Below are 12,879 nucleotides of genomic sequence, written 5' to 3'. Positions count from 1 at the left end.
CTCAAATAGTGCCTAAGTTGAAGAGGAACGGTAAATTATACAGCATGGTGTCTAGATCAACTTGGAGTACAAATACCTAAACATAATTTTGTATATTCCATTTACCATGGCAATTTCTGTGCAACATTTTACCTCTTCATGTCTGTTTAGAGGTGATGTAATAAATGACAGGGCATAAATCTTGCTTTTAAAATAGAGAGTTATTCTTAATAGAAATGAAATAGCAAAAGTATGGGAAGTTCAGCTTGAGACGAGTTAATGATTTAAAGTTAGTGCAGAAACGGTATTTGGGTTTTCCATTGTATGGTATTTTCTTAGCCAAAATATATAACTGTTGAACTTCTCAGATTAACTAAAAAATGTAATAAATGGATAAAAATAAGAGTATAGACTTTTTATCTATTATTAATTATAAATCTCCTTCACATTCTCCATACTTTTGGCATTCATAACAAAGCTCTATCCTGGATCTCCTCTTACCTCTCCCATCGTACTTTCAGTGTCTCTTTTTGCAAAGACCTCCTCCTCCTCTATCAATCCCTCTGTCCTGGGACCCCTTCTCTTTTCTCTGTACACACTATAGGTGACCTAATCACCTCTCTTGGGTTCAAATATCACCTCTATGATGATGACACACAAATTTATTTTTCTACCTCTGACCTTACACCTGCTGTACAGACTAAAGTTTCTGAATGTTTCTCTGCTATATAATTATGGATGGCCCTCCGTCAACTTAAACTTAACATGGCAAAAACAGAGCTCCTCATACTTGCTCCCAAACCTGGCCCTATTTCCTCCTTCCACATTACTGTTGGAAGTACTATCATTCAAAGTAGCCCAATCATGCTGCCTAGGGTTCACACTCGACTCCTCTCTCACATTCTCTTCTCACATTCAAAAGGTAGCAAAAAACTATCATTTTTCCTCTGCAGTATTACTAAGATATGCCTTTTCCTCTGTTGCCCGACTGCAAAAAATCTGACACAGATCCTGATTCTCTCCCGCCTCCACTGCTGTTACCTCCTGCTGTCTGGCCTTCCTGCCGCTCACCTGTCTCCCCTACAATCTATCCTAAATGCTGATGCCAGAATCACTCTCCTCTTTCCTAAATCTGTCTCAGCATCTCCCCTGCTGAAATCCCTCTCCTGGCTTCCTATCAAATCCCGTATCACGCACTTAATTTTCCTCCTCACTTTTAAAACTTTACACTCTTCTGCTCCTCCTTACATCTCAGCCCTAATTTCTCACTATACACCATTCCAACTCTTGCCTTCTGCTCAAGGATGTCTTCTCTCTACCCAATTTGTATCTAAAGCCCTTTCCCGCCTTCAACCCTTCTCACTGACTGCCCCACACCTCTGGCATGCTCTTCCCCTCAATATCCGTCTAGCACCCTCTCTATCCACCTTTAAGACCCACCTTAAAACACACTTGCTTAAAGAAGCATATGAGTAGCTCCATGGCTGATAATTAACACGTCATACATTAACCTTCGCCCCTTGCAGACACACTTACCAGAACGCCCTCCTACTGTCTCATTCTTCCTACCAACAAATTAGATTGTAAGCTCTTCGGAGAAGGGACTCCTTTTCATAAATGTTACTTTTATGTCTGAAGCCCCTTTATGTGTTATTTATATTATTTATTATTTATATGATTGTCACATATATATACGTATAAAGACATACATACTTACATACACACACACACACACACACACACACACACACACACACACACACAAACACACACACACACACACACACACACATACATACATACAATTGAAAAGGGTGGTGGCAGTTGGATGAGAAGTATGCATTCTGTAGTTTTGTTATCTGTATCTATCACTTCCTAAAAATAAGCATTCCTTCATGGTCGCTATGGCAACTAAATGTTTAATAAACCAAACAATCTTCTAAATGATCTGCCCATATAATGCTTTACTAACCGCTAGGGTATACAATGCGTTACCTCCTCTCATTCTCAATGGGGAGGGAGGGCTTAACTTGCGACCCTGGGACATCTACTCCGACCGCTCACTTCCTCTACTGTATTTGTTATGTCTAAAATATTTTTGGGGTTATCTGTCACAGCAGATATAGGACCTTGCCAAGGGTATTTACTATTAAAGTATCCATCTTTATGGAGGGGTTTTGGGGTGTGTAATTAACCATGGGTGCTTAGCTGAGATGCAATGCCTAAAGTTAATCCTCAGACTAAAGGATTTTTGTAAGGTTATACAATTTTGCATTAATCTTGCTCTTAGCTGTGAGGCAAAAAAGTTGGTTATGGTTTGAGTTGAAAAGGTTCCGTAATATTTATAACATAAATATTTAGTAAGTTATTGATAAGTCACCGTGGCCTTTACTACCACCTTCTGGTTGTCTGGTTGTCTGCTTATTTATGTTCAACATTTTAGACTGGGGAAGGGTGAGAGTTAGGCCTGCAGGGGACATGTAAATTATACTTTTCAAATACAGAATGCTGACTATTAAAACTTATTCAAGTACAGAGTTTGTGATGTTTAACACGATTCCAGTACAGGGGAATGTTTACATGTAAATTAGATCTAATAGACTTGACATGATGGTGCACAACGCATTTTAAATGTGAATTCTACAAACTGTATGGTAAACATTTCCCTGGTTTTTACTAGAATTCTTGAATAGACATTTCCATACATTTTTTCTTCAGGCAATATCTTACTGTTCCCAAATGAATCTCACAGAGTTCTTATTTTAATTAGACAAGACATACATTGATATATTGGTCATGACGCTCATTATAAGCAAATTAGACAACGGTGCTACAGATTACATTTTTGGCATACAGACGTAGCAGGATTCACTGTACCCCAGAAAACTCAACATATTCTGTTATAATGCAGAATATCACAGAGTTTCTATAGGATTTAATGACTCTGAGTTACTTAGGCAGATGGCATTGCAAATTATCCAACACAAATATAGTCAATGATGTCAAGCTTATGGTTTATAAAAAAACGCGCTTGCCAAAATGTATAAACACATTGTTTAAAAAATATATACTTTTTCTTTATAATAACTTCCTGTTCCCTTTAAAAAAAAAAAAAATATGCTGCTGATGTTAATCCTAGTGATGTCTGTTTTCTTTCTTGGAGATGAGTGGGAAGTTAACTGCAGTAAGATTTAGTTAATGGCTCATATTTGTAATGAAGACATGCTTTATTTTTGCATAACCTTGTACAATAATGCAACTTCATGATCCAGTACATCATGAAGTTATACTAAAATATTTCGGGTTTATATAGTTCTTTGTGTAGTACGGAGAAAGGGCCATTAAATTACCATGTGAACCTCAGAGAATAAAACACTCAGAAAGCTGAAAGAATAGGAGAGTCTGTTTATTGTTATCATTTGTTTTTTTGGGGTTTTGCAGGTATTTTGTGAGCAGTTTGACGACAAAGCGTGCACCTATTTCCCTTTGGTGGGTATTGAAAAAGATAAAAGTTTAAATGTAGCAAAAATGTGCAAATCTTGTCTATATTTCTGTATAAAATGTAAAACAAAATATAAAGAGCAAGAAAAAAATGAATATATTTCCCCCAACAGATCCCATAAGAAAACAGCTTGTTCTGTTCTGCTTGATATGCTGGATTGTTGTTCCTTATGAATTGATAATAATACATATTTTATCAATTCAAAAGTGCTCCATGTGTGATAGGCAAACCAAACCAAAATAAAATATAAATTAATGTCATTGGGTATCTATAAACTGTAATATATCCAGTACACCGAGTCCCCAAAAACATTTATGTTCATCAGTCCATGCAGGTATTCCTGGGAGGACTTATGCATCTTTAATGGATGGTCCTTTCCCCACCTAATGAGCCACAAAGAAATCCTAGAAGTAAAAGCACAACAGATTACTTTAATAGTGAGGTAACATTTAATTATAACAAATGGAATAAAAATGTAGCAGAGATATTCAAAAGTATAAATCTTTAAAAATGCACGTCAGGGCCAGCTGCTGAAGATAGCAATGATCACCTCTCTGTCCTTGATCTAGTGCCATGCTCCAACAGGTTTGGCTCCCTTTTCAGCATCTCCATCAGTCATGGATCCCAGCTGGAAGTAGTGTCATGGCTTTGTGACAGCAAAGTATCGCGTGCAGAATGACCATCTCTGTAGCAACCCAATGCATTTTGCAGGCTTTGACTTGCTTCCTGAGGGGTTCTCACCAACTACTTGGCATGTGTGTAGTTTAAATAGCCTCCCAACATAGAGGGTTTATGGTATAGAATCAAATAATATAATAATTAGGAACCACCTACAACAAATTATGTAGTGTCTAAATTAAGATAACAATACAATATACAGTATGACTACATACAGTTTTGAAATGATCATATAAACATGTATATGTACAGTATCAAATGCATTTAATGGTTATAATCCATGAAAATCCATATAAAAGACCTCATAATCTTGTACTGTATTGTATGTCTTTATTTGTATAGCGCCATTGATGTACATAGCGCTTCACAGTAGTAATACACATGGTAATCATATAAATAACAAATAATATAAATAACAGGTCATGGGAATAAGTGCTTCAGACATAAACGTAACATTTAGGAAGAGGAGCTTCTGCAGGGGGCCAAGCTCTATGCATCATGTGCCTAGTAATATTTACTGTATGGTGCTACTCATATGCTTCTTTAATCTTTATCTAGGACTAATAAGGAAGTATCTACTTTATATTTTGGAAAGTTGTTTGTCTATTTGCCTGTTCGCTATGCATTTGGACACATCTTAAGACATCGTAACCACATTTTGTATAATGACTCCTGAGATCAAGGAGCAGGTTTCCACCTCTGTTTGGATACAATTAGATGCCATTTTGAATCAAGATGATGGACTGAACCTTTAAAAACTTTTTAGCCAAAATTTGTCAGGTTTTTAGTGTATGTGTATGTATGTAAGTATAGTTGCTCCCAAGCCGCAGATTCCCTCCGCTCGGGCGGGGGAACCTTAGATGTCATTACTGAAGCCCGCTGGAGCTTCCTTTCATTCCGGCTGCCCAGACGATACCGGAGCTGTGGTGACGGCACCCCGGCAGGAGCGTAGAGATGGATCCCCAAGCCTTGAACTTGGCCAGGACAGAATCAGGCACCTGGACTAACAGCTTACGACACACTCACACCGGAAGACAGAGGTAAAGTGCTCCTGGCAAACGGAGCCGATCCGCATGGCACAAGATGATTGTCTGCAGCGATTTCTCCACACAGAGGATGACATCCTGAAAGTAGCGGTCCTTTTCCTGCGCCATCAAGGCAAGCGAGAAGGGTCCTTTCTCCCCGGTCACCTTGGCAATTGGTAAGTCCCCTTTAAATTTGCAGTATGGAGCGGAATCACTACTCAGAGACTCTGCTCCGAAATCGGAACCTGTACTATAGTGCTCCCCGCAATAAGTGACGGCGGGAGCGCCTGGAACAGGACGGAATACCTTGTATAGTAAGTCCAGATAACCTTTCCCTACATCCGCCGGTAGTCCATCTGAGTCTTTGTAGTTGCCAAATCATCAGGAGGACAGTTGGCTCCATCCCTGGATAGGGCGTAATGCCGGCAGGCCCCCGTGGCTGGAAGTAAGGTACATCACACTGCTTGCAGTGGGACATAACCTCCAGTTTTCCTCCCGGGAGATCTCCTCCCCAGATGGGACACAACAGTTGAAGAAAGTTCTTTCCCTCAATGTTAATTAGTAGGACCCCTCCTGACAGCTCCAGTCTTTGGGCTATTTGTTCAGCCATAATGGTAGACGATTTAGTATGTGGACGAGTCAGACACTGCTCTGACTTAGGTAGTTACCACATGCGTCTGTTGGGTGTAATAGCTTCATCCGGCTACACCCCACTTGATGGCAGTTAAGTTCACATCTCCTCCCCCTGGTGGATCCAGGAGTCCCATACGCTTTAGAAAGGGCACGGCCACAGCTTTCGCGCCAAGCCACATACAGTATATTTTGTAAAATTAGGGCTTGCATCTTTCAAACTCTGCACACGGTTCTCCCGATTTTGGTGGGAACCGCTCTCCAACCTCAGGATCCTCATCAGGGACCCTGGATTCACATTAGTGCATGTCTGGAGTTCCATGTTGGGGGTGCTATTGTTTCAAGTGTTCCACACCGGTGGCATACTCCGCATGCACTGTTGAACAATGTAGGGTGCAGGCTGGTAATTCCTTCTTGGGGGGGGGGGGCGATATCATTTCAAGCTTCCACACCGTTGGCATACTACCACTTGCGCTCGGCTGATACCATGGTTTTCACACACATCTCAGCTCTGGAACAGATAAGTAGTGGAGTACATCATTGATAATTCCATCTTGGGGGTGCTATCATTTCAAGCCTTCCACACTATTGGCATATTATCGCGTGCACTTGGCTGATACCATGATTTTCACGCACATCTCAGCCCTGTAATGCGAAGGGACATGGCTCTGATACGGTGGGTTTCAAGCACTTCTCAGATATGCAGATATCCCAGTCAAGTTTCAAATGGCTCTGATACAGTGAGTGCCCCCATTCACTTCTCAGATTAGCAGCGGTGAGCTGCAATCATGAGTTGGATGCTACCCCTGATACCTCCTCAGGGAGCACCTGAGCTTGCACGTAGTGGGGAATATGTGGCTTGGAAACAGTGACTGGTCCTTCACTTCTCCCTTAGCATATATCCCATTCTCTGTACTTCCTATCCCTATTGTCCATCTCAGCAGCACCTCCAAATGTAACATCCCTATCCCCCCTAAGGGGATCTGATAGGAATTGTAGTGTTAGGGTAGTATGGTGCTCACGTGTAGGCTCTCAGGAGGTCTGAGTCTCCCCAGTTGGTATAGGGAGTAGGCGACAGGACAGGCTTTCAGTCTTTGGTGCTACGCCTCCATTCTGCAGGGCTTTGAAAGAGGCAAGGTTGCATCCCTACAGGAACCTTGTCAGTAACTCAGCCAGATAACAGGAACAGTACAACAGGGTTTTATTGCTCATACAGTTCCTTTTTCACATCACTCCCATGCAAGATAGATATACTGTAGTCTCACAGCTATTCATAGGTCAATCCTAGCAGTTTGAGTCTTGCATCATGATCAGAGCCTGGCTCGCAGGACCATTCCATTGACTAGGCCCCCAGGAGCTTGAGGCAACCTGGACTAGTCCTCACCCCTTATCCCCTGATGGGTCAAGGTAGAATCCAGCCTAGTCCCTAAGGAGCAGGCTGCACTGGAACTCACAAAGAACCAACTACATATGGAAGGATGCCATATTTTATACCAGGGGAGGGTCCTACTCCTAAACTCCGGTAACTGGGCAACAATCCTCCAGTGAGCCCCCCTCCCCTGGCACATGTTCCTATTGTTTCCAGTCTGCACCTGGAAACCGATACAAATTAACACTCCAGTGGAGAGACTCACATGCTGGCCCACGTGAGAGGAATTTAACCCCAACACTGCCTTCTCTTACCAGGACTTATAATGTCAGGCCCAGAAAACACATAGCATGGGGCACTGGGCTACATGTACAATATTCAAATTGTATTTTATTATTGTTATACATTTATTTTTGGGTATGTGTAGTTGTTATGTATTTTAGATATGGTGGCTGGGACACGGAGACATAGCCTAGCAACATCTTAAGTGGTTGTTTAGGAAAGTGTATCCTAGTCACGTGGAGAAGGGTGTTTTAGGAGATGGGGGGAAGGGGTGGAGAATTTCTCTAGTTGTGTATGCTTGTGATTGTTTTTGAGGCTGAGCACACCGCCAGCATTTTTACATCATTCGGTGCCTGTCGCCAGAGACGTGTCCACTCATTGATGCCCGCCGGGAGGAGGTAGAGGGAGGATGGAGCAGCATCTTTTCCCACACTGGCCACTATATAAACTGTGATTGTTACAGGTAAAATTGTGGGTGGCATCTGATGAAACGTTATGCCTACACCTCACCCCATTGGTATGTTGCTATTCTGTCGTAATTGCTTTTTCTTTACATTTCTGTAGCATGATTAATGTTATCCTCTTGCCAATACTAAATTATTTTTTCTATATTTTGATTGCAGTGTTTTATTTCTTTTTCATAATATGTTTTAGGTGGCAAAGAGGGGTTCCCACCTTGAAACTTAGCACCCAGTTTATTGATTTAACATTTATTGTTCTTATTTTTTAGATGTTCTTTTCTCGTAAGATTTCATTTTTGTTGTTCTTAAGCTATACAATGAAACATCTGTGTCACGGCCAAAAATGATAAAATGATAAATAGCAACTTAATTCTCCATCAAAATATATATATATATATATTTTTTAACCCACATTATTAACATCATGCCTTGCAAAGTCCATTTCTGCACCCCAAAATGTAAGGCTATTACATACTAGATACACAGAAGCGAAATTTTAACTGAGAGATTCATGTACCAATTTTTCATCCGATAAGGAATTTGCAAAGCACATAAAAGGTGACTAAAAACCCTATCCGTATAGCATATAAAAATATTACTTGTGAGCACATTCACATGTCTTTGAAAGGTGTGCAACCGTGCTTTTCGCCATTATCCCCTAGCATACAGTGCTTCCATGCTCATGTAATGTGAGCATGAGATAAAAAGTGGCACTGTGTGCTCATTTGCATGTCATTTCCCAGAATCCCTTGCTGCAGTGGAAGTGCTGTTTGCTGGGTGATAATGGTGACAGACAGGGTTGCAGACCTGTCTAAGACATGCAAATGAATATACAGGAATATTTACAGTTGCTTTATGCTTTACTGTGGAGGGTTTTAGTCACTTTTTTTACCCACCATAACCTTAATAGTGGTGGTATATATATATATACTTTGTTAAGTTATTATGGGTAAAAAAAGTGACAAAAACCCTCCACAACAAAGCATATAGCAAATTGAGATATTACTGTGTGCTCATTTGCATGTCTTAGACAGGTCTGCAAACCCGCCTTTCACCGTTATCACCCAGCACACAGCACTTCCACTGCAGCAAGGGATTCTGGGAAATGACATGCAAATGAGCACACTGTGCCACCTTTCTAAGACATGCAAATCAGCATACAGTAATATATATATATATATATATATATATATATATATATATTACGGAACGGAAATAGCTGTGTTAATCCAGTTGCGAATGAATGAGTTCTTCAGTATTAGGTGACATATATATATATATATATATATATCAAGCAGAAAAAGAAAAAAGCAGCGCCTCTATTATGGTAGATCAGTAAAGTGAATAAACTAAATAAAATAAATTAAAATAAAATATAAATAAATGGTATAAACTATATAGTAAAAAATAATTAGTAGCACAGATCAATATTAAAACTGTAAACCATAAACATAAAAATGAATTGTTAAAAATACAAGAAAAATGATTTTTTTAAAAACAAGAAAAAAGAGAGTGTAAAAACCAGTCCTCAAAGATAAGTCCAATATTGATGTGGGTTCCGGTATAGAGGGTCTCCGGAAGCTCTCAGTGTGGACAAACCACGTCCACAGTGAATCTAAGGGAAAAAGGGAAGAGAGAGCGCACGCCCATAGCGTAAAATTGTATTTTAATGAGGGGAGGGGGAAAGGGGGGTAAAAAATGCACTCACAAGGGTACAATAAAATCTAGCATTGCGTGATATAATCACCACCATCCGGTTAGTGTCTGCAGCGTCTTGGGGCAGTCCCAGTATTGCAGTATCAGGATCGTAGTCCCAACAGATGTCCAGGGCAGATGGTATTCAATACAACTGTATTAGAGTCCTGGAAAATGGCTCCGTGTAGTACAGGCTTCTGCAGCAGTTGCGCATGGATCAGTCCATTCCAGCACTCGGTGATGACGTCAGTGTCAATGCGTCTGACGTTATGACGCTCCCTGACGCGTTTCGTCACTCTCGGGTAACTTTCTCAAAGGGAAGTGTGGAGAAGGGGAAGGTCCGGTATTTAAATACACAACCTGATCATATCAATTACTTTGAACGTCCCCCCTCTCTCAGCTGAAGGTACTCGGTGCTAATACATATTTGCAAATGCCCAAATTTACATGTTAAAACTTGCTGGAAATGGAGATAGATAGTACACAGTGTATAACATCAATCAGATAGTTCACCATAAATGAATCCAAGGGGAACTACCTCTCATGTCTCACAACAATAAAGCCAATATCAATTAGGTCCATCATAGAAACAATGGAAAAATAGAAGACTACCAATTTGTAATGACTTACTATATTATTTAGAGGTCTATGGTCAAAAATGAACCAAATAGAGATCCCCCTATATTCATTCAGTATTAAACAATAATGCCAATACAACATCCAATTATCACAGGGGCCATGACGATAAGTAACACATACATAAATAATTTATATAATCACAGACTCAATACGTGATTTGACAAATAGTTAACCCCTTGATTGGAGAATATTCTAATGACCTATGTTAACAAAGACATACATAAAAAATATATATATATAAAAAAAAAATATATATAAAAAAATATATAAAAAATATACATAAAAAATATATAACGAACATGTATGGTCTCTATGCCACGGACAGAGCCAGCTGTCAGGAGGAATATGGGTGTTTGAATAAAACAAGATGTAGTGGTATATATATATATATATATATATATATATATATATATATATATATATATATAAGTATTAATCCAAATATATTAGTGCAAATAAATAAACTCATGATATAATATTGTGCTCAGTGAAAATATATACATTGAACGAATTATATGTGTTTCTAATGATGGGGCTAATTCCAAGTACTGGAAAAATGCGACTAGGGTGTGTAAATATATAATAATGTCGTTTAAAGTGTATATCTGTGTTAATCGAACGAACCATAAAACCCATATATAATATTACCTAATAAATCAGTGATTATTCAAGGAAAAATATCAATTAAAAAGATGTAAATGAAATGAAAATACTAGATCAAAATATATATATATATATATATAAAAATAAGAATATAAATAAAAAAAAATTTGGAAAAATTGTAATGACCCCCTGCTCCGAGGCTATTGTGTGCGAAACCTACCAAATTCAAACACAATTTATCCAAGGGTGAGCTGGACGCATTGAACAAGCTAAAGGCCAACCATGATATAGTCATTAGACAAGCCGATAAGGGGGAGGCATAGTCAACCAGGACTTGTCTGCGTATCTCTCTGAGGCACGTAGACTCCTGGGTGACCTGGCCTCCTACACTTTACTAGAATCCGATCCAGTGGACTCCTACCAGTTGTCATTGAGGGATCTCCTTATTACTGCCCTGGGTGATGGTATTATCTCAAAATCTGAGTTTAAGTTTTTATATTCCTCACATCCCCGCACTCCCATTTTTTATCACTTACCTAAAGTGCACAAATCCCTATCTAACCCCCCTGGCAGACCCATAGTATCGGGGGTGGAGTCGATGACATCGAGCCTGTCCCACTATGTTGATTATTTTCTTCATCCCTATGTAGCTTCGCTCAGGTCCCATGTTAGGGACACGCTCCATGTCATCGATTCCATCTCTGAAATTAGGTGGAAATCCACCTACCTATGGGCGACATGTGATGTCACATCACTTTATACCTGCATTGAACATGCCAGGGGGTTGGAAGCCATTAAATACTGGTTAGATAGGGATTCACTTTTTCCAGAAAAACACAAGAATTTTATTTTACAATGCATTCACTTTATCCTCACTCACAATTATTTTTTATTTGAAAATAATTTTTATTTACAAATCTGTGGAACGGCCATGGGTACGAGATTCGCTCCCAGCTATGCCAACCTTTTTTTGGGGCACTGGGAGGAGTCCTTTGTGTGGCAGAACACCTTGCTTGGGGCGGGTCTCGTATACTATGGCCGTTTCATAGATGATATCATTATGATTTGGGATGGGGGAAGAATCGGTGTTATCTGGGATTTTGAGTTCCTTCAATGACAACTTGTTGGGACTTAGATTTACATTTGAGATCAGCAAACTCTCCACTGTTTTTCTGGATCTGGCTCTTAGTACAGACACAGACTTGAATATTATTACCACCACACATTTCAAGAGTGTGTCTGTAAATAGCTATGTTCATGCGTCCAGCAACCACCACAAACAGTGGCTCATCAATATTCCCTTGGGGCAGTTCCACAGAATACGTAGGAACTGCACAAGGGATGTTGATTTTAAGAGCCAGTCTGCCATACTTGGAAAGAGGTTTCTTTCCAAAGGGTATGATCCGGTTCTGATTTCAGACTCTTTCAACGAGGTGAGCTCATCTGACAGATCAACCTTATTGAATCAGTCAAAAAATAAAGTAAATAAGGGGATTCGCCTCGGTTACGATACTCCAGTAGTTCATTCAGAGATGGAGGCATCGACATGTAGGTTTATCACTAACTACAACCAGTCCTTTAGATCTATTAATAAAATTCTAAATGATCACTGGTCTGTTCTTAAGTGCGACCCATATCTAGGACCTACCTTGCCCGAAAGAGCGAGGGTGATATATAGGAAAGCTAGAAACATTAAAATCATTTTAGCTCCCACTAGATTGAGGTCCTCTTCCACTTTAACTACTGCTAAACTTCATAAGGGCCCACTGGGAAACCACTTATGTGGTCGCAGTCGATGCATCACCTGCAGGCATCTCCTGAATCAGGCTCAGGTCTGTTCTTCCACCAGAGGTACCACTCATGCTATTAAAAGTTCCATTAACTGCCTCAGCACATATGTAGTATATCTGATCCAATGTGGATGTAATTTAAAATATGTGGGACGCACCACCAGGACTCTTGGAACGCGGTTCCTGGAACATAGGAGAAATGTCATCAAAGGTCTCAATAATCATA

Source organism: Ascaphus truei, chromosome 2 (genome assembly GCF_040206685.1).
Source record: "Ascaphus truei isolate aAscTru1 chromosome 2, aAscTru1.hap1, whole genome shotgun sequence".
NCBI lineage: Eukaryota > Metazoa > Chordata > Amphibia > Anura > Ascaphidae > Ascaphus > Ascaphus truei.
Note: the sequence above shows the minus strand (reverse complement) of the source record.